Source organism: Mesoplodon bidens (assembly GCF_964165515.1).
Source record: "Mesoplodon bidens genome assembly, chromosome: 6".
Lineage (NCBI taxonomy): Eukaryota > Metazoa > Chordata > Mammalia > Artiodactyla > Ziphiidae > Mesoplodon > Mesoplodon bidens.
In genome coordinates this window covers 26,137,631-26,163,832 of record NC_138162.1, presented here as the reverse complement: position 1 = coordinate 26,163,832, position 26,202 = coordinate 26,137,631, and the positions used below count along the sequence as shown (strand labels likewise).

The 26,202-nt window shown below is 39.9% G+C and overlaps 1 long non-coding RNA gene across 4 annotated transcripts in view; it reads left to right on the top strand.

Annotated features, from left to right (window-relative positions):
* LOC308619533 overlaps positions 1-26,202 on the top strand; it is a 553,523-nt gene that overhangs the window by 250,974 nt on the left and 276,347 nt on the right. The window lies entirely within an intron of this gene.

Below are 26,202 nucleotides of genomic sequence, written 5' to 3'. Positions count from 1 at the left end.
CTTCTCTTTCTCCTTTGCCAGCCACATGATATCATTGGTCAATTTCTGCCAAATTAAGTCAGGCTTCATCTCTCTTCTCCTAGACTGCTGCAATGGCCTTCGTACAGGGCTCCCTGCTTTCATTTCTATTTACTTCCTGTATATCCTCATCCCATAGTCAACACAATCTAATGAAATATAAATCTGACCAGGCCAAGCCCATGCTTAAAACATTTAAAAAATTCCCTAATATCTATAGAAACACGTCCAGGCTCTTCTCATACAAGAGCTCCCATGATCTAATATCTGCAGATGTCTTTGGCCTCACTGATCAGGCCTCCCTGCCTGATCGTTTTTGCTTCTGCAGCAATTAACTGCACAGAGTCCACACCTGACACCACCCCAACCATGCAGGCCTTGGTGCCTTTGCTTGTGTTCTTCCCTTGCCTGGAATTCCTATCATTTTTTGCCTATCCTTTGCTTGGCTGAATCCCACTCATTCTCTAAGACTCAGCTCACAAGTCCTCCACAAGCCCCTTGGCTGATATATGAGCCTTTCCTCAGAGCTTCCATAACACCCTATGTACTATATCTTCTCAGATTGCTTTACACTGGCTTCTCTGCCCATCCGTCCACTGTATTGTAAGCTTCTTGAGGTCTCATTCAGCCTTCTGTCCCTCTTGACCAGTCAAGTGCCAGGTGTCTAGAAGGTGCTTGGGAAGAGCTTTGAATTTGGAATTAAGAACCAGGGATCAAATCCTTTCTTTTCCATGCATTATCCCTGTTACATAGATAAGTCTCCTTCCCTGTCTGTCACACTTCCTTATCTATAATTATTCTACTTACCTTTCAAGGAAAAATTAAAAATCAAATGAGATAACATAAATTTTCTTTGTAAACTGCAAAGTACTATGAAAATGTTTTATTATTACATATAATTTGCAGAAATACATAGTGAAGAAAAGATCTAACACAACATTATGGATCCTGTACAAATGTTAACAAGATTTCATATTCATTCAAAAATCTACATAAGCATTTTTATGTCAGTGTGGTAGTCTGCAAAGAACAGTGAGGGGATTATCTCTTTGTTTTAAAAACCTGTTCAATGTGCCTAGAGGTGCTAGAATTGGACTTATGAAAATAATCAGCTAATGTTACTTAAGCTTGACAAGAGCACTTATTTAGCTTCAACATTAGCAGGTCATGAACCTCCTGACAATCTTAACTTACAGCATCACATCTTCTTTCCTCTGTGCCTTCAGACTGTGCCTTCTGCCCAACTCTTCCAACTTTTTACATGCTTCTCAATTCTCTGTGAAAGTCAGGCCATGGAGAAGGGATGATTCAGATGAGATTTCACACATCAATCTGACTTACCTTAAGTGAATACATGTCATTTATCCAATTCTTTCTTTATTGCTTAGCAAAAGAGAAGGAAAAATTGTTCCACTCTGCAAGAACAACTCCCAATTCAGATAAATGGAATTAGAAATAAATAACAAAGCAATCATTAGGAGTAATCTGTCTAATGGGTCAAATCCTTTATAGAAAATTGGAGCTGAAAAACTCCTAGTTCCAGGTTGTGCAACAAAAAACTTCAAGAAAGTAAAAGCATCAGCCAAGAGGAATATAAACATTTCACCTTCATGAGGAAGAGGGGGTAGTGCAGGTGCTCCCAGAAAAGGGGTAAGTTCCATGGGGGACAGGCAGAACCCCAAACCTGGGCTTTGGAGGTAGTGACCTGGCCCTGCCACCTACCAATCAGACAGTCTTTAGCAGGTTATTTTATCTGTTCGGACTTCAGTTTCCTCATATGTCCCATGGGGATCAATCATAAGGCATCTCATAGAGTGGTTGAGAGAGAGAGAGAGAGGGAGGGAGAAAACCATGCCTATATTCAATAAATAGTAGATATTATTTTAATTAAAGTTAAATTTATTTGAAGGAAAGTGAAAATACAGGGGAATAACAAAATATTAAATAGATACGTTGGGCCCAGATTATGCCACTCTTGAATTCCAGGTTACAAAGTTTAGATTTTGTTAAGGCAATGGGGAGACTTCAAAGGTTTTGAGAAGGAGTGTGTTGTGACACAATAACAGATGTGCTTTTTGAAGATTGATCTGGAAGAAGTGTATAGAGGGAGATTAAAGGGAAATATCAGGAGGCAGAAGAACCAGCTAGGAAGCTATCATTTTAATCCAGTGAGACCTGATGAAGTCTGACCTAGGGCAGTGGTAATGGGGATGGAGAAGAAGGATGCTACTGGGATAGAACTGGCAAAAGAGAGTTGTTAAAGATGGCTCCCGTGTTTCACACCTTTGTGACTGGGAGGACAGTGGTGCTCTTTATTTCAGAAACAGGAAGCATAGGCAGGGGAGTGGGTTTGGGAGGGTCTGTAATTTAGTGTAATTTAGCATTGGTCTTAGGTGTTGTAGGTGCTGGTAATCTATCAAGGAAGAAAGAGCTAACAGGCATTTGGGTATAATAACTCTCTAGCACCCTATGATCAATAGTTAAGTATATTTCATTGGACTATTTGTTCCTATTTCAAAAGAATCCATATCTGATTTTTTTTAAGTGCAGTCAATAGGAATGTAGGATTCACCAACAGAAACACCCACTATAGAAAACCTGGTTGGAAGTGACTCCTTAGGACTTTCCAGCTCACTGCTGTGCCACCCAGGTTAATCATATTTGTTTGCTGCTAAAAAGATGTTTGAATCCAGGCAGGATCCCATGCAAACTCTTCTATCTCTTCTTCCTAGAGTGTCTGTGTTCTCCTCCCCACCCAAACTGGCTGAAAACATGAGCAAATCTGATCCTCGTACAACCTTGTTGAACAGTCTGTTCCTTCGTTCTCCTTATCAAAGAACTCAGCCTGATTATAGAAGCTCAGGCTCCCCAGGGAAAGCCATGCTGAGACCTAGTGTCACATCCACCTTATCTGTGTTGTACTATTCTGTCTTTCTTTAAACTCTTCATCTGTTTTCCTGATACTGAGGTGAGGCTTAATGGTCTGTAATCCCCAGGTTCCCAGCGGTGCCTCTGGGAGAGATTGGGCCCATATTAACAACTTTCCAGTTTTTGGCAACAGTGTCTCTTGTAACCCCATTTCTCTGTTGACCATTTCTCACTTCACATCCATCCAAACCCCAGAGTCCCACTGTCCTTGCTGGTCATGTCCAGCTCCCAAGGATATATATATATATTGAAATATATATATGTTTTTTTTGAGAGAAGCTTAGTGTATTAATCAATGTATTTTAAAATGTGTATTTGGATTTATTGTGTGCACAGCATTGAACTAGACAATGCTGGAGGCCTCCTCAAGATGAAGGAAACATATAGTTTCTGGTTTTCCAATGATGTTAAGATCCAGTTTGACATGTACACAAATGAGACAAGTGAGGCTGGGTAGGGGTAGCATGAGGAGGAGGAGGGTGGAAAGCTAAACATGAGTTAAATCTGCAATGTATCAGCTACAAGACTTAAATTTTATATTGAAGATAGGGTACTTATAGAGAAAGGCTGATGGTAAAGTCCAAGAAGGCTCTAGGGACAGGCAGAGGGCCCATTTCAATGCCATCTCTGAGACCTATTAAGTGTAGAGTGTCCTCTTAGGCTAGAAGAGTAGTCCAGAGTTCTGGTCGAAAGGGACATTTTACGTAAGTGAAAACAGGGCAAACACATAAAGTAGCGAAATACCATCTTTAATGATATATAAAGGAGATCAAGACAGTGCACTGCTTAAGTAATTGTTTTTAGTTTTCAAGTAAGATTTCTGCTAATTAATTTTTTGTACTTTGTTTTCAGACTGAGGATCTCATTAATGCATCCTCTAATGGAAGACACATTTTACATAATATTCCTTGTGTGCAGAATGTGTGTGAATTTATTGCACATGTAGTTTACGCTTTCTTTTTTGATCCTCATACCCACCTTGTCAACAGGGCAGGTCTTAGCTCAAAAAATTATGAGACTTGTTCCAGTTTCTCCCTTACCAGAGGGTAATTATCTGGAAGTTAAGGAACATTTTGTGTCTCTAAGGGCCATAAAAAGGTTGAACTGAAAGTTTGAGACAGAGATGCTGCAAAAATCTCAAAAGCTTTCCTCAGTTCTGTGCTCTTATTAAAGAACAGAATAGCAACCAGTGTTTGGGTAAAGCAGGTCACCTGGGACTACATCCAAAGTAACACCTCTGATGCTAAAGACATTTCTAGAGCCCTGAGGTTCTGAGAGGAGGTTTCAGCATGATCAGAAATTCAGAAATTGCTGAGTTCATGAAGAAGAATGAAGACTCAAGTCCACAGGTCCAGGGCTAATGAGGGACGAAGCCAGAGGTAGGGTCAATGGATTCATAGCTGTGAGACCACCGATGTGTGCTCTTCCTTCAAAGGATGTCTTTAGCTTCAACTGCTTTTATCTTTAGATTTTTATGACCCATCTCATTGTCCTGACCCTGAGGACAGGGATTCAGAGACCTATGGGAGTTTAAAGCAGTTAAAACATCTGTGAGTCGTCTAAGTAGAGACATATCTTTATCAATGTCCATGCCCTCATAAGCCCAGCTGGGTTCTTTAGTGGGACTTGAGGTTCAGTAATGGGGACAATATCCACAGCAATCCTGATATACTGTATTCCAAAGGTGACAGTGAGGGTTATGCAAGGCACATCTTCTTGGGAAGAGTTCTCCTTCTCCAGGACAGGGTAAAAAAAGGTGGCAGCCAATTAAGTTTAAGGATTCTAACTTAACTTAAGACACTGGCTCTTAAACCAAATGAGACAAAGCATGGCAACAGTACCTGAAGCCTGTACTAAGCATGGACCATTAACGGTGTTAGATGTTATTTTGGCCTAGGACCCAGGAAAGCATAAATTTTGTCTTAGCTCAACCTCTTCTTTTTCTTATGTATTTACAAAGATATACATTTATAAAGAACAAAGGCAAACTTACATTTTACTGTTAGCTGGGATTGAGACCCAATCCAGCACAGAGAGCTTTGGCAGGCTGGGCTGGAGCACTTTTTTTCGAGCCATGTAGAACTCAGGAGTCTTAGCCAAGGGTCAATTCAACATGCATGTTAACACAGGGCAAAAATAAGCAGAGGGAAATAGACTTATCTAGGTGCCAAGCTAAACCACCTGGGCAGTAGCCTCAGGACTCTTGCTGTTAAATTTATTAGTTTTTTTTTTTTTTTTTTTCGGTACGCGGGCCTCTCACTGTTGTGGCCTCTCCCGCTGCGGAGCACGGGCTGTAGGTGCGTGGGCTTCAGTAGTTGCAGCATGTGGGCTCAGTAGTTGTGGCTCACAGGCTCTAGAGCGCAGGCTCAGCAGCCCTGGCGCACGGGCCTAGTTGCTCTACGGCATGTGGGATCTTCCCGGACCAGGGCTCGAACCCGTGTCCCCTGCATTGGCAGGCAGACTCTCAATCACTGCACCACCAGGGAAGCCCTCAAAGGTTTTTTCTTATGTTTTCCTCTAGGAGTTTTATAGTTTTAGTCTTACGTTTTGTTCTATGATCTATTTCTAGTTAATTTTTGGTATGATATGAGGTAAGGGTTGAGGTTCATTTTTTTCCTATATAGATATTCAGTAATTCCTACAACATTTGTTGAAGATTGCCCTTTCCCCGTTGAATTGCCTTGTCACCTTTTTGAAAATACATATGTGTGAGCTGTCTAATCTGGTCCATTGATCCATGTTTCTATCCTTACATCAGTATCACACAGTCTTGATTACTGTAGTTTTACAGTAAGTCTTGAACTCAGGTAGGGTAAGTCTTCCAACTTCGTACTTCTTTTTCAAAATTGTTTTGAATATTCTAGATCATTTGCAATTCCCTATACATTTTAGAATCAGTGTGTCAATTTCTACAAAAAAAGACTGCTGGGGTTTTGACAGGGATAACACTGAATCCACAATCAATCTGGAGAAAACTGATACCTTAACAATATTGAGACTTGCAATTCATGAACATATATATATATCTCAATTTAGGTATTCTCAATTTATCATAGCAACATTTTGTAGTTTTCAATGTACAGGTCTTGCATATATGTATTAAATATATTCCTATTTCATTTTTTCAACTGTAAGTGATACTGTTTCTTTTTGTTTTCTAATTTTTCACTGATAGTCTATAAAAATACAATTGATTTTATATATTTTCCTTATAACCATGACCTTGCTAGATTTGTTTATTAGTTTATTAGAAGATTGTTTTATAGATTTCTTAGGATTTTCTGCATACATAATTATGTTGTATTTCACATGGCGTTTTTTAAAGCAATGATATTGCCTGCTTGAAAAAGTGGCCCAATTCTTGTCTTGGGAACTGACCAATAATGACTATTTCCTCACCTTTGGGAAAGTCATAGAAGATATCCATGGATGAGGGCACGTTGATTACACAATGACTCAGTAACCAGCAGTCACTGATTTCCCTGACTGAGGAGAATGTGAAAGAGCTTGGGAAATGCCTGTTGGTGTACCTCCTTAAGAAAGAGGTAGACAGGGTCGGAGAATAAAGACCAAAGAGAAACTCAAAGAGTAAAGGATTTTAAGGGACTGTGGGTTGTACCAGTCCTCCAATCAGAAGAGGACTGACTTCTTTTTTTTTTTTTTTTTTTGCGGTACGCGGGCCTCTCACTGTTGTGGCCTCTCCCGTTGCGGAGCACAGGCTCCGGACGCGCAGGCTCAGCGGCCATGGCTCACGGGCCCAGCCGCTCCGTGGCATGTGGGATCCTCCCGAACCGGGGCACGAGCTCGTGTCCCCTGCATCGGCAGGTGGACTCTCAACCACTGCGCCACCAGGGAAGCCCAGAGGGCTGGCTTCTTGAAGCATGTGTCTGGGCTGTGGCAGAGTCTGCTCAGATATCCCACTCTTAATGAATCATTTGTGTGGGCAAATGTTATAATAAGTATCTCCAGGGGTTCTTCTGTGCTAAATAGGACACTGCAGAACTTATGGGTGCTGGCACATCTCTCTCCTCTGCTTCTTCGGGTCATTATTTGCAAGAATAACTTGGAAGAAGTAGGGTTATCTGGGAGGTGAATGACTGCCTAAGACATGTCTGAGAATGGAATTTGGATTTGGAGATCTACTCTTAGAAATCATGAGCTCTTAGTTTGAGATACAGTTGTCATGGCATTTTGAAAAGATCAAGGGCTTTGGAGTTAGACAAACCAGGGTTCAAATCTCACTTCTGATGGATGTTCTCCATTTTCCTTCAGACCCACTTTCCACCCTTCACCTTGCTCTGTGTGCTGGGAGGCTGACCCAAAGTTTATTCTTTTGCTTCTTGTTGGGTTTAGCCAATGGGAGCTTCTGGCAGGTAATTTCAGGGTGGGAAGTGAGGTCAGGATATTTATTATCCCAGCTCCCCCTCTGCTGGGTTGCTGTTTGGCTGTGGCTCCTCCTGACAGGTGTCCCTCTCCTACAGCTTTCGCTCCAGGTACTAGTAACCACTGACCCTTCTTTCCCTTCATGCCCAAGGATAGTGAAAGCTTTCTGCTATTTCTATCCATGGTTTGCTTTATCACCCCTTGCAGATTTTCTGTAACTCTGCTCACACCTTAAAATTGTTCCTTCATTAAACTTTCTTTAATCATCTCTTTTGAGGATGTCATCTGGGCCCTGTTGTACCACCCCAGCTCCTTAATAGCTCTGGAACTTTGATAAAGTTATTTAGGCTCCTGAGTGTCAGTTTTTTCATCTATAAAGTGGGGATGAAAATACATATATGAGAGAATACATGTAAACAGCACATAGTAGCTACCTAGTAAGTGGTACCTGTCATCGTCATTGGTAGTAACTGTTATCACATGAGGACTGGCACGCTCATGATGTCCCTATCACTATTCAGATAAAATTATAGAGCTGTTTATTACTTATCCAGAAGTGTATGACTGAAGGGGGGAGGGAATGAAAGGTGAAGACTGGGCAAGGGGTTGGAAAGACTTTTTAGTACTATGAAATAGAATAATTTTGATATTTTAATACCAGAAGGGATATAGCTTTAGGGTCTCAGAGACTTGATGGGAGGATCCTCATACCTGAATATGGCAATGGAGGTGTTCACTTTGTTGAAGAGGAGAAGATTTTCGGAACAGTCATGGTAGTGCCACATATCACAAGACAAATCATTGAACAGAGATGCAAGAGCTCTGACTCAAATCTTGAGAAAGGCAGGAGTATAAAAGAAAAGAAGTTATTATTGACACGGGACATCCTGTGGATCTTCCAGGCAGATGGAAGAAATGAATCCCTGACCCAGATTGCAGGTCTGGTTAAGGAAGTAAGGTGTATGGGTATTGTATCTTGATTGTCCCTGCTTATATATATATCATCACTTGATGCCCACTGCTACTCCAGCTGGCTGATCCTTTCCTTCCTCCATGTCTCAGTCTCTTAGAGGAGCCCACAACCCATTTTTGCAGAAAGCTCTTTGAGTTGACTCAGTGTTCCCTTCTTTCCAGGCCACACACGTCTGCCTGGATAGAGGGGTCAGAGTGGGTTGAAGTAAAAACTCCCCATCTTGGTACTTGGAACCTCTCTCCTCGCAGACCCTCAGGCTCCATCAGTGAGTCTGACAAGTCATGCAAGGCTTCTCTTCTTTTGAAGTAAATGATCTCCAAGAGATCCTGCGAGTCCTCTTACAATTAACTTTCTGTTGAGTGCCCCTACCTCACCAGTTATTCTGACATAACCCAGATATCTGAGCTCTTCTCCCCAGGAGGCTCCTCAATTCCCATATAATTCAAAGGATAAGGTTAGAAACCAGACAGTTTCAGAGCTAAGCAAATCTCAGATTCTACCCAACTTCTAAAAAATACTTACTTGCCCTACAATTTTTTCCCTCCCAGCAGGTAGATAAAGGGATAAGACCCTCTTCTGTATTTAATTGTGATTAGAAAGGAGAGAAAATTGAGAGAAAGAGCTTGTGTTAATCAAGGGGAAAAAAGAAATCTAGAGAAAAGATTTGGCTAGCTTGAAATTATAAAGTGATAGATGTCTCACAAGAGTTGGGAAGGTCCCTGTGTGGACATTTTGTCTGTGAAATTGCGTGCAATCCTGATGAAGAAGAAACAGAGTGGTCCCTGAATAGAAAGAATCCTCTGGCTTCACAGCAACTCTCTATGTGAGCTTGGATATTCAAAGGACATGACTAGAAACCAAAGAATGAACACAGAGGTTGATGAAGATGTGTGCAAATGACATCAGAAAAGCAAAAGCTCAGGATAAACTGTGACTTGTGGACAATGGTCAGTACGTCATAAAAGATACAAAATTCTGTTTGGAGCAAACTGAAGAGTAAAAAAAAAAAAAAAGTGGCAAAAGCAAATGCCTTGGGTAAATGCTTTCAAAGCTGTTTAAAAACTCTTGGCCTTCGTTCGCTCTGTCAAGGACAATGACCTTATGAATGGACAGGGTAGAACAAACAGGAGCATAAAAAAGATCAATGAAGGCCAAACTGGTGAAGAGACTGTGAATGAGCCCAAAGCTGATTCAAACCTCCTGCCCAGGAACATCGTATTTTAGGGAACTGTGAGACCTTGCAAATGAGATTACTGGGGCATTTTCCGTTATCCTGGAGGAGCTGTGAAAAATGGGGGATGTGTGTCAGAAGACTGGACTCAGCTAAGCACAGTCTTGATTCTCTAACAGGGGAAAAAGTGGGTTATGTAGAGAGATTGTAAACTTAAATGTTTATGGGGACCAGAAAATAACTAAAAAGAGTCAAGTGGGGCAGTTGGAGACTCTAGTGAGTGGGAAAGGGCAGGATCCCTCTTAAAAGGGCAGCTGTTACTGAGCTCCAGCTGGCTGTTGCCATGCCCAGAAGTGCTAGAAGTTCAACATTTTTATGTTAACTTTTGTTATTTTTCAAATGGGAATAGCTATTTAAATTTAAAAAATATATTGCTTGGGCTAAATTAAAGATATCTGCAGACAGATAGGGCCAACAGGCTACCAGTTTGTGACCTTTGCCCATAGATGTGCTGTCTTGCAGCTAAGAAGCTAGGATAGTCTATTAAAAGATCACCTGGTAAACACTTTAAAGGAACTGATGGTCTTCAGAAGCTGCGTGGGTTTACTAGGACTAACATGCCACACGTTAACCTCTCTCACTTCTTAGATTGGCAGAGGGCTGTGGTATCCTTGGGTGCTCTGATTTCAGCAAGGCTCAGATAAGGAGAGCCATATTCTCCTTGGGAACCAGATGGAGCAGTTCAAATGGAATGTCAGTACTTCTAGGTAAATTCTTAGCTGACTTGAAAAATTATGCTCGAGGTTAATGGACTAATAAGCCAATACTGACCAATAGGAATGGCTCTATTGTCTTTTATTGTTTTTCCCCTCTCTCTTTGGAGAAAGTGATCATTATTTATTTATTTATTTTTTTGTACAGCAGGTTCTTATTAGTTATCTATTTTATACATATTAGTGTATATATGTCAATCCCAATCTCTATTCTCTTGTCTTGGACCAATTAAGTTTTAGAGCCCAGAAATAAACTCAAGAATTGGATTATGGCTTGATGCCTGCAGGGTACTGTGAGAATATCAACTACTTGATCGTGGCTCAGTATTTTGTAGCCCAGGGGTCAGCAAACTGACCCAGTTTGTATAAATACAGGTTTTTGTTAATTGAAGTATAGTTGACTTAAAATATTGTATTGGTTTCATGTATACAACATAGTGATTCAATATTTTTATAGATTATATACCATTAAAGTTATCACAAAATGATGGCTATATTTCCCTGTGCTGTACAATATATTCGTGTTGCTTATTTATTTTATACATAGTATTTTTTTAATTTATTTTTATTTTTTGCGATACGCGGGCCTCTCACTGTTGTGGCCTCTCCCGTTGTGGAGCACAGGCTCCGGACGCTCAGGCTCAGTGGCCATGGCTCACGGGCCCAGCCGCTCCGCGGCATGTGGGATCTTCCCAGACTGGGGCACGAACCCGTGTCCCCTGCATCGGCAGGCGGACTCTCAACCACTGCGCCACCAGGGAAGCCCTATACATAGTATTTTGTATCTCTTAATATCCTACCCCTAACCATAAAAAAGAATGAAATTCTGCCTTTCGTAATTAAAGTTTTATTGGAACACAGCCACACCCATTATTTTACACACTTTTTCTGGCTGCTTTTGATAGACAACAGCAGATGAGTAATTGTGACGGAGACTGGATGGCTAGCAAAATCTAATATACTTACTATCTGTCCCTTCACTAAAAAACTTTGCTGACTTTCTGATGTAGCTAACATCATATTAGTAATCTTAGTGACCTTCTTTTTCTTTTCTTTTTTAATTTTTAAAATTTTTATTAGAGTATAGTTGCTTTACAATATTGTGTTAGTTTCTACTGTACAGCAAGTGAATCAGCTATACGTATACATATATCCCCTCTTTTCTGGATTTCCTTCCCATTTAGGTCATCACAGAGCACTGAGTAGAGTTCCCTGTGCTATACAGTAGGTTCTCATCAGTTATCTATTTTATACATAGTATTAAAAGTGTATATATGTCAATTCCAATCTCCCAATTTGTCCCACCCCCTCTTCCCCCCTTGGTATCCATACATTTGTTCTCTACTTCTGTGTCTCTATTTCTGCTTTGTAAATAAGATTGTCTATACCAGCAAAATCTAATACACTTACTATCTGTCCCTTCACTAAAAAACTTTGCTGACTTTCTGATGTAGCTAACATCATATTAGTAATCTTAGTGACCTTTTACACTGTTGAATAATGTTGATTAACATTGGATTTGTCAGTAATGGTCAATAAAAGCCCAAAGTCTATGTCATATGAACTGCTATCAAGCCACATCTTTTCTTTTTTTTTTAACGTCTTTATTAGAGTATAATTGCTTTACAATGGTGCGTTAGTTTCTGCTTTATAACAAAGTGAATCAGCTATACATATACATATATCCCCATATCTCTTCCCTCTTGCTTCTCCCTCCCTCCCACCCTCCCTAATCCCACCCCCCTAGGTGGTCACAAAGCACCGAGCTGATCTCCCTGTGCTATGCAGCTGCTTCCCACTAACTATCTATTTTACATTTGGTAGTGTATATATGTCCATGCCACTCTCACTTTGTCCCAGATTACCCTTCCCCCTCCCTGTGTCCTCAAGTCCATTCTCTAGTAGGTCTGCGTCTTTATTCCCGTCTTGCCCCTAGGTTCTTCATGACCATTTTTTTTCTTTTTTTTTCTCTTTTTTTTAGATTCCATATATATGTGTTAGCATATGGTATTTGTTTTTCTCTTTCTTACTTCACTATGTATTACAGATTCTAGGTCCATCCACCTCACTACAAATAACTCAATTTCGTTTCTTTTTATAAGCCACATCTTCTTGACTCTTAGATTGAAACAATCAATATAGTGAATCAAAGAGCAGAGTTTAAATTTATTCTTGATAAAATTCAGCTTGTCATTTCATAATTTTTTGTCCGGTGTGTTGATAATGCCTTTGGCTTCATGTCCAATGCATCCCACTTTTGAGGTGGGCCAGGGTAAGCCCTCATGTGAGGTAAGATTCAGAAGCCTGGGCCCAGATTATAGAGTGGTCAGAAGTAGATCTAACCTGAGGACAAGTTCAACATGATGACCTATAAGAAGAGTTAAGGGTCAAGGTCAAAGAAATCATGTCCATCATCATTGTGATGGACAAAGGCAGAGCAAGAGGTCAGAGGATGAATTAATGCAGAAGTAGGACTGGAAGTGAGGTTAACATGGGGGCAAAGCAAGAGAGTTCTGGATTTTGTCTGTTAAGAGGGCAAGGGTGCCCAGAGCGCTCTCTTCCTGGATGCTGGCTACAGGAAGTAATTACATTTAGATGCGTTCTTGAGGATGGGGCCTCCATGATGGGATTAGTATATTTACAGGAAGAGGAAGAGACCAGAGTTCACTCTCTCTGTCTGGTGAGGACACTGTGTGAAGGCAGACATCTGCAAGCCAAGAAAAGGGATCTTACCAGGAATGGAATCTGCCGGCACCTTGATCTTGGAACCCCTTAGCCTCCAACACTGTGAGAGATAAATGTCTGTTGTGCAACCCACTTAGTCAATAGTATTTTGTTATAGCAGCCTGAGTTAAGACAGATGTCATCAATTTTACCTTTTAAAAAAAAGTGATAAAAATCACATAACATAAATTTTACCATCTTAACCATTTTTAAGTGTACACAGTACAGTAGTATTAAGTTCATTCACATTGTTGTCCAACAGATCTCCAAATCTTTTTGATCTTTCAAAACTGAAATTCTATACCCATTAAACAACTCCTCATTTCCTCTCAGGTTTACTTTTTAAAACAAAAAATTATCAAAGCAGCTAAAGAGAAACACCACCAGATATTTAAGAAACTGTACTTCAAAAGCAAAAAATAAAGTAGATGCAATTTGGCATATTTTCATTGCTTGCTAATTAGTATCCTCTTTTCCACTTAAGTCTTTGAAGAGAAAAAATGTAATTCCTTCTCCCATTTACATATTTGAGCATTGAGAGCTTCAGAGGCCGGGACCCAGAATTTTGACTCTTGGTAGAAGGATCCCACTTAGTGTCTTTCACAGCTGTGACTGGCACGTGGAAGAAACCTCAGAGGAGGACGTGTCTCTTCTCTGGTGGCATGCCCCAAAGGCTTGTTTTTAAAGAACTGACTCCTAATGTCTTCTTTCTTGCTACTGAAGAAATTCCCTAGGGTTTTAGAATTCTTCCTTCCCAGAAAAGGATTTTTTCATACTTTTTTCATATTCTTTATTATTCACACTCTTTTTTTTTTCATATTTCTTCCATACGGCTTGACCAAAGCCCATAGAGGAGATTGCTATCACATGCATTCCACATTTTCAAGCATGAAACATGGTCAGTATATTTGCCCTGATGAGAAGGGGCTCTCCAGTTCCTAAAAATTATTTGCAATTCTCCAGTTTATCTACTAAACAATTTCTCCATATGTGCAATTCTCCTGTAAATTTTGGTATTAAAAAAAATAATTTATTTTAAAATATTTATTTAGGCTGCTCTGGGTCTTAGTTGCGGCATGTGGGATCTTCATTACGGCATGTGGACTCCTAGTTGCAGTATGCAAACTCTTAGCTGTGGCATGCCCGCGGGATCTAATTCCCTGATCAGGGATTGAACCCGGGCCCCCTGCATTGGGAGTGAGGAGTCTTACCCACTGGACCAGCAGGGAAGTCCCAGTGGTTGTTTTTTTAAAATATAGATTGCTCTTTGAAAGTGCTGGAAGTTATTGATCTTTACACACTGCAACTTTTTAAAGTAGAAATATTTTTATATTCTCTGAAAATATATGATGTAAAAAAAATTCGGAGGTTAGAATCCAAATAAAAGTCCTACTGCAATCATACTCTCAGAGATTATCCTTTATGCCTTAAAAACGAAAGCAACAAATATTTAAACAGAATTTAACAAGAGCTTTTGTGTATCAGTTCAACAGAATGTGTTTACCATGTCCATGAGCTGCTGTAGAATGTGACATTGTTTTTGAAGCTGTGTGGTTGAGGGCCAAGATTCCAGAGTCAGAGAGACGTGGACTTGACTGAAGTCTCTACCACTTGCTAGCTGTGTACTCTGGAGCAACTTACTTTATTTCTCTTATGCTCAGTGTCCTCATCTTTGATGTAAGGATGATAATAATCTTCAGTGTAGGGATAATTACTCACAGGCTTGTGGGGTGATGTGATGTAGAACATCTGAGTGCCTAGCATTAGTGCCTGTGATAGAGCAGATGCTCAATATTGGTGGTATCATAATTACTGTATCTGTTTTTAAATTTTTAGTTGCGGTAAAATACACATAACAAAATTTACACTTAACAAATTTTAAGTGTAGAGTTCAGTGGTATTAAGAACATTCACATTATTATATAACCATCACCACCATCCCTGTACTAATTGTTAATATGGTTTTAATGCCCTCTCCTGAAAAAAAAAAAAAAGCATGAATTTACCTCTTCTGTGTGAGGCTTTGTCAGAATAGACTCCTTCCTTGTCTCTCAAAATCTTTTGAAACATGGTCAAATCTGTCTGTGTCTGTATTTTGAAAACCCCTTCGTGTGAAGAGTTCAAGGCATTGGACTGATTCTGGTGTTACCTTGTATCTGTAGCTTTAGAGGTGGGGGCTAAACAGACCTGCTCAGCTACTCTAGGGTAAAAGTAATTCCCAGACGCCCTCACTGACACTTTGCAGTGTCTTCCTCAGCTGACGTTTCTGACTGCTGCCGGCCTAGGCTCTGCTAATGGAGGTTTATAAAGGCCTTCACAATTCCTATGGTAACCCAGGAGAAAGGCTGTTGCCATGGGGACTAGTCAAGCCTATATAAACCTTCCATCCCCATCAGACAGATGAGAATGATGTGAGAATGAATCCTTTACTAGTTCACCTTCTGAAATTGCTAACAATTATCTCTGTTTTAGGAAAAGGATTCATCATTTCTTTCAGGTGGAAACTCATTCACATTTTCAGCTTGAAAAAAGTATTATTTAAAAGCTTTCTTGATCTTGGTTTCAACCAAAGTCACCCAGAGAATTAAATGGCTGGTGATGGAACCATTTCAAAATTTCTGCACTGTTCCCAGCCACTAAATAACATTTGTCACAAGCATGTGAACTCCATTTTGTTTTAAAAGAATATGTTTTTTTGAAATATGTTAACCCTAAGCATATGTCTACTAATGCATTTTCACATTGTTTTATAATTGATTCTAGAAGACTCTGAGCTTTATTTTTAAAGAATCTATGCTTTATTTACCTCCATGACCCCAGCATCTAACCCACTGTGTTGCAATATGAGGGATTCGGCAAATGAATGAATGAATCACTCTATCAGTGTACACCCTCATGTTGATGATGGCAGAGATAGTGGGTATTGGTGTTCAAGTGTGTAATAGAAGCTACCTCTAAAACATTTATTCATTTATTAAAAGACAGTTTGTTAATGCTTACCAGCTTCATTTATTCAACAATGGCTCAGTTCTTGCTTTTAATTCATGGAGCTGATCTTTAGGTATGTAACACTGAACAGGACAAAGTCCCCATCTTCCTGGAGCTCCTGGTCTGCAGGCAGAGACAGACATATACTGCTGTCAGAGTAAAATGAGATTGGTGTTAGAGTAGAAGCATAATCACCAAAACCGTATTTAATTAAGACTGGGGCTCAGGGAGGGAGAAGATGAAGTTTGAGCTGGGCCTTGATGGACGAGTAGGAGCTTTATAGGGAGATGAGGCAGGTAAAAAAAGGTGGTTGTGTGGGAAGGATGAGATGGACCATTTAAGGCATCAGGAAGAGCATATGTTTAGGAACATAACGCATTCAGGGAGTGGTAAATATTCTGAGGTGACTGAAGTATACATTTCATGAAGGATGAGGCAGGAGGCTGACCTGTAGCCGATTATTATGAGTCTAATATGCTATTCTTACCCGCATTCTCCTCCTGGGAAAGTGGGCACTGAGAGCCTGGGCCTGGTGTGGGGATCTGTACGTCAGGGCTGCGTGAGGACCTACCCCCAGATATGGGGTGGAGAGGGCCCACAGAGTACTTCCAGGAAGTGAGGCAGGCCCAGGCCCAGAGTTACAGCATGACAAGGTCCACCATTCAGAGGGTCAAAGGACCAGACCTGCCTGTGGCACAGCCAAGAGGAGTGGCAGGGTTGGAGGAGGTGGCCAGGAGGTTGCATCTGATGTTAGAGCCAGTTCTCTTTTAGAGGGTGCTTATGCTCCTGCCTGCAGCTGTCCTGAACTGGGACAACACTAAGGAATTTAAAGATTTTTTTCAGTAGAGGTAAGACATATTCACAGAATTCATATCTGTGTTTTACAGACATCCTTCTAATGCAGGCAATAAGTAAGATGGGCAGAAGGGGAAAACCTGGAGCTAGGGGTAGAGGTCCAGGGAGAAATCAGTAAATAGCTCTAACATGGAGAAGGGAGATGAGTTCTCTCCTTCTTTTCCTTCAAATATTTACTGATCACTTATTTGCTGTGGGTTGTGCTAGGTTCTAGGAATGCACAGATGTATAAGATATGGGCCTGCCCAGGAGTTTCTCTGAGTCTGCTGAGAGAGATGCTCAAGTAAAATACAAATCATTATGTAGTCTGGTATATCAAGAAGTATATCAGTTGGGCTTGGCACATGGCTGGCTTTTAAACCCTTATTGAGAGAATGAATTAATTAGAATTGACAGTTGTTTGATGTTTGCTATAGAGGGCAAGAGAGAGGAAGTGGTTGAAGATGATCTGATGTAGTTTCTGTAACTGAGCAGATGGTGAGCCAAGAAGGCAGAACTATAGGAAGAATATTGGGCAGCAGGGAAGACCATGCTTCCAGTGCTACCATAATAAGGAAGCAAATTTCAGGCTGGTGGGAAAGATATCTTGGAGGCTGAGGTTCTTATGTGCTTACTTTTTGAAGTGTAAGGTAATCTGTGTCTTGCCTATATTATGAAGGACACATGCAGAAGGTGGCTATTAGCCATTCTGTCAGCAAGAGATAATAATTTTGCTTTGCCTTCTCTTGTCTATCCCTCTTTAGCGTTCATCTTTCCAGTTTGTATAACTCTGGATAGTTAAAGCATTCCCATATGCATCACTTTCATTACTTAGCCATTTGAGGGTTGTGTGGTATTGTGGAAAGTGCATAAAATTAGGGATCAAAGGCATTAAGTTCAAAACCCACCTTATCACACATTACCTGTGTGACTTGGGCCAATATTTAATCCTTTCTGAGTTCAACTTTCTTCCATGTAAAGTGGGAATAATAAGTGCCCTGCTTCCCTCCCAGGATTCTTATAAATAACAAATGAAAAATGTTTTGTGAAGTGTAAAGTTCAGTGTAGCCAAGGGTTGCCATCATTACTTGGGAAGCTCTTTCCTTACTTTCTTTAGTTGTGCTGCATCTTTCTCAAGTAATATGTAAAACAGACACCATGAGCTTCTTCCTTACCTTAAGCTTACACTGTAAGAGTCAGGGATTGGTGATGGTGTAAAGCTCAGGGATTGAGTAAGGACATCTGTGGTCTGTTTTGCACATTACTTGACCCTCCCCTCCAAAAAAGGCAGAAAATTTGTTTTTTTTTTTTTAAACTACATTAAACTGTGCCCAATTTAAACTGCTTCATCCAAATGTCACACACTTAGGGTAGAAATAAGAATGATGGAAGGAAGCTACACAAAGGAAGATTTTATTCAATAATAAAAAAAAGTCCTCACAATTAGGGTAGCAAAAAAATTGGAGGGACTTCCTGAAGTGGCACTGAGTGGTTCCTGGCATATCATGGAGAGTTCTTAATAAATTATTAACTATCATTTATCTTACAGTTATTTCATAGACTTCCAGAGTAAGAAGGTACCAAGGATGCACTGCCCTTATCAAAATGATTTAGAAAGTGTTATCTCTTTTTCTACACACCAGAAGAAATTATATAAAATTGGTGTCATTTCTTTCTTAAATGTTTAGGATAATTTACATCTGGGCATGGAGTTTTCTTTGTGGAATATTTTTTAATAGCATATTCAATTTATTTAATAGAAATAGAATTTTCACATTTCTAAAATTTATTTTGTTTCTGTTTTAGAAAGCTGTGCTCTAGGAATTTATCTATTTCATCAAAGTTGTCAGATTTATTGGCACAAAATTTTTCATAATACCTTGTTCCTATCATTTTTATTCCTGTAGGTTCAGTAGTGATGTACTCTCTTTCGTTCCTGATACAGCAAATTTGTCCATATTTCTTTTTACTTAATGAATCTTGCCAGGAGTTTATCAATTTTATCAGTCTTTTCAAGGAAACATACTTTGGTTTTGTTCATTCTGTTTTTTGTATATTTGTTTTCTATTTCATTAATTTCTCCTCTTTATTTTCTTCCTTCTTTTTAGAGTTTATTTTGCTGTTCTTTCTTCTAAGTTCTTGAGATAGATACACAGGTCATTGATTTTTAGTTCTTATTATTTTCTAATATAAGCTTTTAGATTTATTTTCCTCTCAGTACAGTTTTAACTTAACCTCTCCCAAGTTTTCATATGCTGCATAATTTTTATCATTCAATTAAACATATGTTTTAATTTCCATTATCATTACTTCTTTGACCCATGAGTGTTATAAGAATTATATTGCTTAATTTCCAAATATAGGGGAATTTTTGAGTCATCTTTTCATAACTGATATCCAACTTAATTCCACTGTGGTCAGAAAACATACTTTATTTCAATTCTTTGAAATTTGTTAAAACTTATGGTTTAGCATATGTCAATTTTAGTAGCTGCTCCTCATGCACTTCAAAAGAGCATATATTCCATCTTTGTCTGCAGTGTTCTATATAGTTCAATTAGGTTAAATTTGTTAATTGCATTAGTTAGGTCTTTGTTTTTACTGATTTTTTTGTGCTATTTGTTATTATGAGAAGTATATTAAGTTTTCCATAATGATGCACATTTAGCTATTTATTTTCATTCTGTAAAATTTTGCCTTATTTTGAAACTATATTATTGGGTGCATACAAATTTAGAAATTGTTATATCTTCCTGGTATAACAACCTTTTATTATTATCAAAAGTATCTTATTTCTGGAATGATTTTTTTCTAAAAATTTACTTTGTCTGATATTTACATAGCTGTATCAACTATCTTTTGGTTAGTGTTTGTATGATATATCTTCTCTATCCTTTTACTTTTAATCTTTCTCTTCCTATATTTAAAACTCTTATAAGCATCTATGAATAGGTTTTATATTTTGTTTTTATTGTTTCTAATCTTTGTCTTCTAATAAAAGTATTTAGTATTTATATTTATGTAAATGATATATTTATATATATTTTAGTTTATGCCTATAATTAAAATTTTTTTCTATTTGTTCTCCCTGTTTTATGTTTGTTTTTTTCTTCTTCCCCACTTTTGGATTAACAAACTTCTTTTATTGTTACTGTTACATTTTCACTCTCTATTAGTTTGTATGTAGGATACTCTTCTACTCACCCTCAAAACAAACATCAAAATCCATAGGCTCCTTTAGAAATTTTCTAATTGTCTTAATAATGTCTTTTACAGATCCAGGGTACAATCAAGGTCTTGTGTTGCATTTAGTCATCATGTCACTTTAGTCTGGAATAGTTCTTTACTCTTCCCTTATCTTTTACGACATTGACATTTTTGAAGAGTTTAGTCCCATAATTTTGTAGAATGTTTCTCAATTTGGATTTCTCTAATTCTTCTAATGATTAGATTCAAGTTATGTATGTTTGTCAGGAAAATCATAAAAGCGTTGACATGTTCTTTCCCATGCATCACATCAGGTGGCATGTAATGTTGATTTGTTCCATTACTGGTGATGTTTAGTTTTGTCACTTGGTTACGATGGTGTCTGCAAGGTCATCCACTCTAAGATTGATTAATAGTGAGGGACCTTCAAGATGGCGGAAGAGTAAGACATGGAGATCACCTACCTCCCCACAAATACATCAAAAATACATCTACATGTGGAACAACTCCTACAGAACACCTACTGAACACTGGCAGAAGACCTCAGACTTCCCAAAAGGCAAGAAACTCCCCATGTACCTGGGTAGGGCAAAAAAAAAGAAAAAACAGAGACAACAGAATAGGGATGGGACGTGCACCTCTGGGAGAGAGTTGTGAAGGAGGAAAAGTTTCCACACACTAGGAAGCTCCTTCACTGGCAGAGACGGGGGATGGGCGGGGGGGAAGCTTCAGAGCCAAGGAGGAGAGTGCAGCAACAGGGGTACAGAGCGCAAAGTGGAGAGAATCCCACACAGAGGATCGGTGCCGACCAGCACTCACCAGCCCGAGAGGCTTGTCTGCTCGGCCGCCAGGGCGGGTGGGGGCTAGGAGCTGAGGCTCGGGCTTCAGAGGTCAGATCCCAGGGAGAGGACTGGAGTTGGCTACATGAACACAGCCTGAAGGGGGCTGGTGCACCACAGCTAGCTGGGAGGGAGTACAGGAAAAAGTCTGGAGCTGCCTGAGGCAAGAACCATTGTTTTGGGATGCACGAGGAGAGGGGATTCAGAGCACCGCCTAAACGAGCTCCAGAGACAGGTGCGAGCCGCGGCTATCAGCGTGGACACCTGAGACTGGCATGAAACGCTAAGGCCCACCAAGAAGCCTGTGTGCAAGCACAGGTCACTATCCACGCTTCCCCTCCTGGGAGCCTGTGCACCCCGCCACTGCCAGGGTCCCGTGATCCCGGGACAGCTTCCCCGGGAGAACACACAGTGTGCCTCAGGCTGTTGCAACATCACGCTGGCCTCTGCCACTGCAGGCTCGCCCCACATTCCGTACCCCTCCCTCCCCCCAGCCTGAGTGAGCCAGAGCCCCCTAATCAGCTGCTACTTTAACCCTGTCCTGTCTGGGCAGGGAACAGACACCCTCAGGCAACCTACATGCAGAGGAGGGGCAAAATCCAAAGCTGAGCCCCAGGAGCTGTGCAAACAAAGAAGAGAAAGGGAAATTTCTCCCAGCAGCCTCAGGAGCAGCAGATTAAATCTCGACAATCAACTTGATGTACCCTGCATCTATGGAATACCTAGGGAAGAGACAAGGAATCATCCAAAACTGAGGTGGTAGACTTTGGGAGCAACTATAGACTTGGGGTTTGCTTTCTGAATCTAAATTGTTTCTGCTTTTTATGTTTATCTTAGTTTAGTATTTACAGCTTATTATCATTGGTAGATTTGTTTATTGATTTGGTTGCTCCCTTTTTATTTTATACATATATATATATATATTTTTTCCTTTTTCTCTTTTTCTGAGTATGTATGCTTCTTTGTGTGATTTTGTCTGTATAGCTTTGCTTTTACCATTTGTCCTAGGGTTCTGTCTATCCGTTTTCTTGGGGGTTTTTTGGGTATAGTTTTCAGTGCTTGTTATCATTGGTGGATTTGCTTTTTCATTTCGTTGCTCTCTTCTTTCTTTCTTTTTTTTAAATTACTTTTTTATTTTTAATATTTTAAAAAATTCTTTATTTTAATAACTTTATTTTATTTTATTCTTTCTTTCTTTTTCTTTTTCTCACTTTTCTTCTGAGCCATGTGGCTGACAGGGTCTTGGTGCTCTGGCTGGGTGTCAATCCTGAGCCTCTGAGGTGGGAGAGCCAATTTCAGGACATTGATCCACCAGAGACCCCCCAGCCCCATGTACTATCAAACAGCGAAAGTTCTCCCAGAGATCTCCATCTCAACGCTAAGACCCAGCTCCACTCAGTGATCAGCAAGCTACAGTGCTGGACACCCCATGCCAAACAATTAGCAAGACAGGAACACAACCCCATCCATTAGCAGGGAGGCTGCCTAAAACCATAGTAAGTTCACAGACACCTCAAAACACACCACCAGATGCAGTCCTGCCCACCAGAAAGACAAGATCTAGCCTCATCCACCAGAACACAGGCACCAGGCCCCTCCACCAGGAACCCTACACAACCAACTGAGCCAACCTTACTTACCTGCTGGGGGCAGACACCAAAAACAATGGGAACTACAAACCTGCAGCCTGTGAAAAGGAGACCCCAAACACAGTAAGTTAAGCAAACTGAGAAGACAGAGAAATGCGCAGCAGATGAAGGAGCAAGGTAAAAACCCACCAGACCAAACAAATGAAGAGGAAATAGGGAGTCTACCTGCAAAAGAATTCATAGTAATGATAGTAAAGATGATCCAAAATCTTTGAAATACAATGGGAAAATACAAGAAACGTTTAACAAGGACCTAGAAGAACTAAAGAGCAAACAAACAATGATGAACAACACAATAAATGAAATTAAAAATTCTCTAGAAGGAATCAATAGCAGAATAACCGAGGCAGAAGAACGGATAAGTGACCTGGCAGATAAAATAGTGGAAATAACTACTGCAGAGCAGAATAAAGACGAATGAAAAGAATTGAGGACAGTCTCAGAGACCCCTGGGACAACATTAAATGCAGTGTCGTTCAAATTGTAGGGGTCCCAGAAGAAGACTAGAGACAGGTGGAAGGAGGGAACCCTTTCAAGCTAGCCTTCTGTAATTTTGACATGTTCACAAGATTTTTGAGCACTTTCTTACTTTCTAGAACCACAAGATGTTCCTGGCTCATCTTGTATTTTCGTTGTCCTAGCCCCGGAATCCTCTATCTTTCCAATGGGCTCTGAATCCTTTTATCAGAGAATATTAATATGATCATTGCTATTGGTATGTCATGGATTCTAGACCCACTTGATGGAAGTAGCTAGGAAATGTATTCATGCACACACCTTCACAGACTCACATAAATTATATCGATCTGTATTAAATGTCATGAGTTCACATTGATACATCCACCAACCCAACACCCTCTCCATATTTGAAACTCTTTTCTCTGACAGTGAGAAATCTGGGTCCCGTTATCCTCAATATATTTGCTTATTTACTAAATAACCCTGTATGTAACCACTCCTAGCCCATATGGTGTCTTTGAAGTAGAAAAATATGTCCCTTCTGAGTAAATGCCACGTGTTCCAGGATGCATGGCTTTTTGAGTGAGAAGCTGGATTTCAGGCCCCCCTAACCCCTCAGCTGGTTGCCTTTGTGCAGTGAACAACATTCATAATCTACAGCAGCCCTGTCACTTTCAGTCTGTCTTCCTGACAGTTGTTCCTTAATTCTTCTTTTAGTATAATTAAAATTTTTGTGTGACACTGACAAAAATGGCATAAATAAAAAGCAATTTGGTTCCAATAAGCTATTTTATTTTATTTTTACCTAACTAAAGTCTAGTGTGTGGTTTCTTCTAAGTTACTCGTATTCTTAGGAATAGAGGGCTCAGGAAAAATTGGATGTGTAACTCCGCTCCACTAAGCCCTGATGTTACTGTAGCTGGCACATGGCATGCCTTTGGGCTGAGAAAGTTTAGAAAAGATAAAGTTAGGGGGAAAGCTCTGACAAATAAACAAGGTTGGGAAGATGTGACATATTGGGGTGGGGAGAAAGAGAACTAAATATACCTATCTGAGAATATATAGAAGGAAGTTGAAGGGACCATGATTGGTCTATAAAGAATTTTAAGGGGATTATGCAATTCTTTAATTTCTTCCTTTTCTAATTTTCTGATAAGCACTCAAATAGAGAGAAAGAAATTTTTTATTGTCCAACTTTAATGTCATTGCCTTCTTGAAATCTTTCCTAATGTCTACTGTATTTCCATAGTCCTAGCCTCAAATCATGGCAGAAATTTGGTTATGAGGTGACACAAACCTGAGATAGAGTGGAGAGGAAAGAGTCATCTAGGATCAAAGAGGGCACAGTGACAACAGTAAAAAAATAGCTAGTACGTATTGGGCATTTACTTTGTGCCAAGCACTGTTCTATATGCTTTCCATGTGTTCCCTCATTTTAGCTCATAACTGCACGATAAGTAAGGTATTATGACTATCATCCCTGTGGCACAGAGGAGGTAAAAGACTCAGAGATGTTGAGTAACTTGCTCAGGGTCAGATGGTTATTGAGGGGTCACATGCATTCTCCAACCAGCATGTAAACCCAGGTAGCCTGACCCTGGGGCTTAATCAGTATACTGTGCTGCCTCTGCCAGTGGGCAGGGGAACTGAGGTCACCCAATAGTTACCTTTCCTCCAGGAATCCTTGACTGTCTAGAAGCAAAGTTGGTTTTCAGAGGCGGACCAAGCATGGGTATGGATGTTTGGGGGGCTGGAGGCAGGTAATGAGAGGATGTTTGCAATGACAGAACGAGGGCTAGACAGAGACGTGGGTGCTTTTGAAGAGGAGAATCTCTAAATATTTAATATTTTAGGAGGTTCAGGGAGAAACTGATTTTCTGGTAGTAACAATGGTGTGCCTCTTTATGTTAAAAATGAGACTACTCAATGTATCCTAACACTTTTATTTATTTAGAATTGTCTAGGAATTATGATTGTTCAGAATCAGATAGCTTTTGGGGAGGTATATTAAAGTGTTTACTGTTTTTTTTTTTTTTTTTTTTTGATAGGTAAGAAGTGGATTTATTTAGAGAGAAACACACTCCACAGACAGACTGTGGGCCATCTCAGAAAGTGAGAAAGGCACCAGGGTATGGGGTTGTCAGTTTTTATAGAACTGGGTAATTTCATAGGCTAATGAGTGCTATTTTCATAGGCTAAAATAGCTGGAGGAGTATTCCAGCTATTTTAGGAAGGGGCAGGGATTTCCAGGAATTGGGCCACCGCCCACTTTTTGATCCTTATGGTCGGTCTTGGAACTGTCATGGCACCTGTGGGTGTGTCATTTAGCTTGCTGATGTGAGTGTATACTGAGGCTCAAGGTCTAGTGGAAGTTGACTTGTCCGCCATTTTAGACCCATTTGGTTCTGATCAGTTTATGTCATGTCCTCGGGCTATGTCATTCTTTCAAAGGTTGTGCCCTGACTCCTTCCCTCCTGTTTTATTCCCCCCTCAGAGATTTTACTCCCATATTCTTATGGGAAGCAGAAGGGTGATGGTCTGTCTTTGGTAACTGCTTCAAGGCTGAGTAGGGGCATCAACCTTGTCTGTCAGGGAGTAAAAATCTCCAGATGATGCCTGATCTAGGGGCCCCAGGGGCAGGGCAGCTCCTTGTTTTAAGTCAGTAGGGCTGGAATCCTCACATAGCCATCATCTTGGTGTAGAACTGTTGTAATTGTTTCCATAGCCTTTCTGTGAACCTCCTTGATGATGAAGCACTTTTTGTAACAACATCAGAGTACAAAAATATCTATAAGTGACAAAAGACTTAAAAGGCATGGTTAAACATCTGATTACAGTATAATCGATAAAGAAACTTGGTCACAATAACCAGAATTATGAATGATTACATTTAACTTAACATACCAAATAATCCTAGTTATATACTTCTCTTTAAGATACTTCAGGGGACCTATAAAGTACCCTAAAGTTAGCTGGAAATCAAAAGAAACTTAACTAAAATTTGATATTTGGGAAGTTTGTCAAAAACTTTTAAAACACTTGGTCAAATAAGATCATAGGTCACTGTGAGACAATACTTATTCCTTAACCAAAGTTACAAAAGATCTCAAAAGCAAATACAAGTCACTTAAAGGCAAAGAAACTCACACAATCTGTTGTCAAAAGCAGCATTTCAAGAATACTTTGGAGGAAGAAACCAAATCCAGTCTTGTGCTAGCCCATTCCTAACAAAATCCATTTACCCAACTAAATTCAA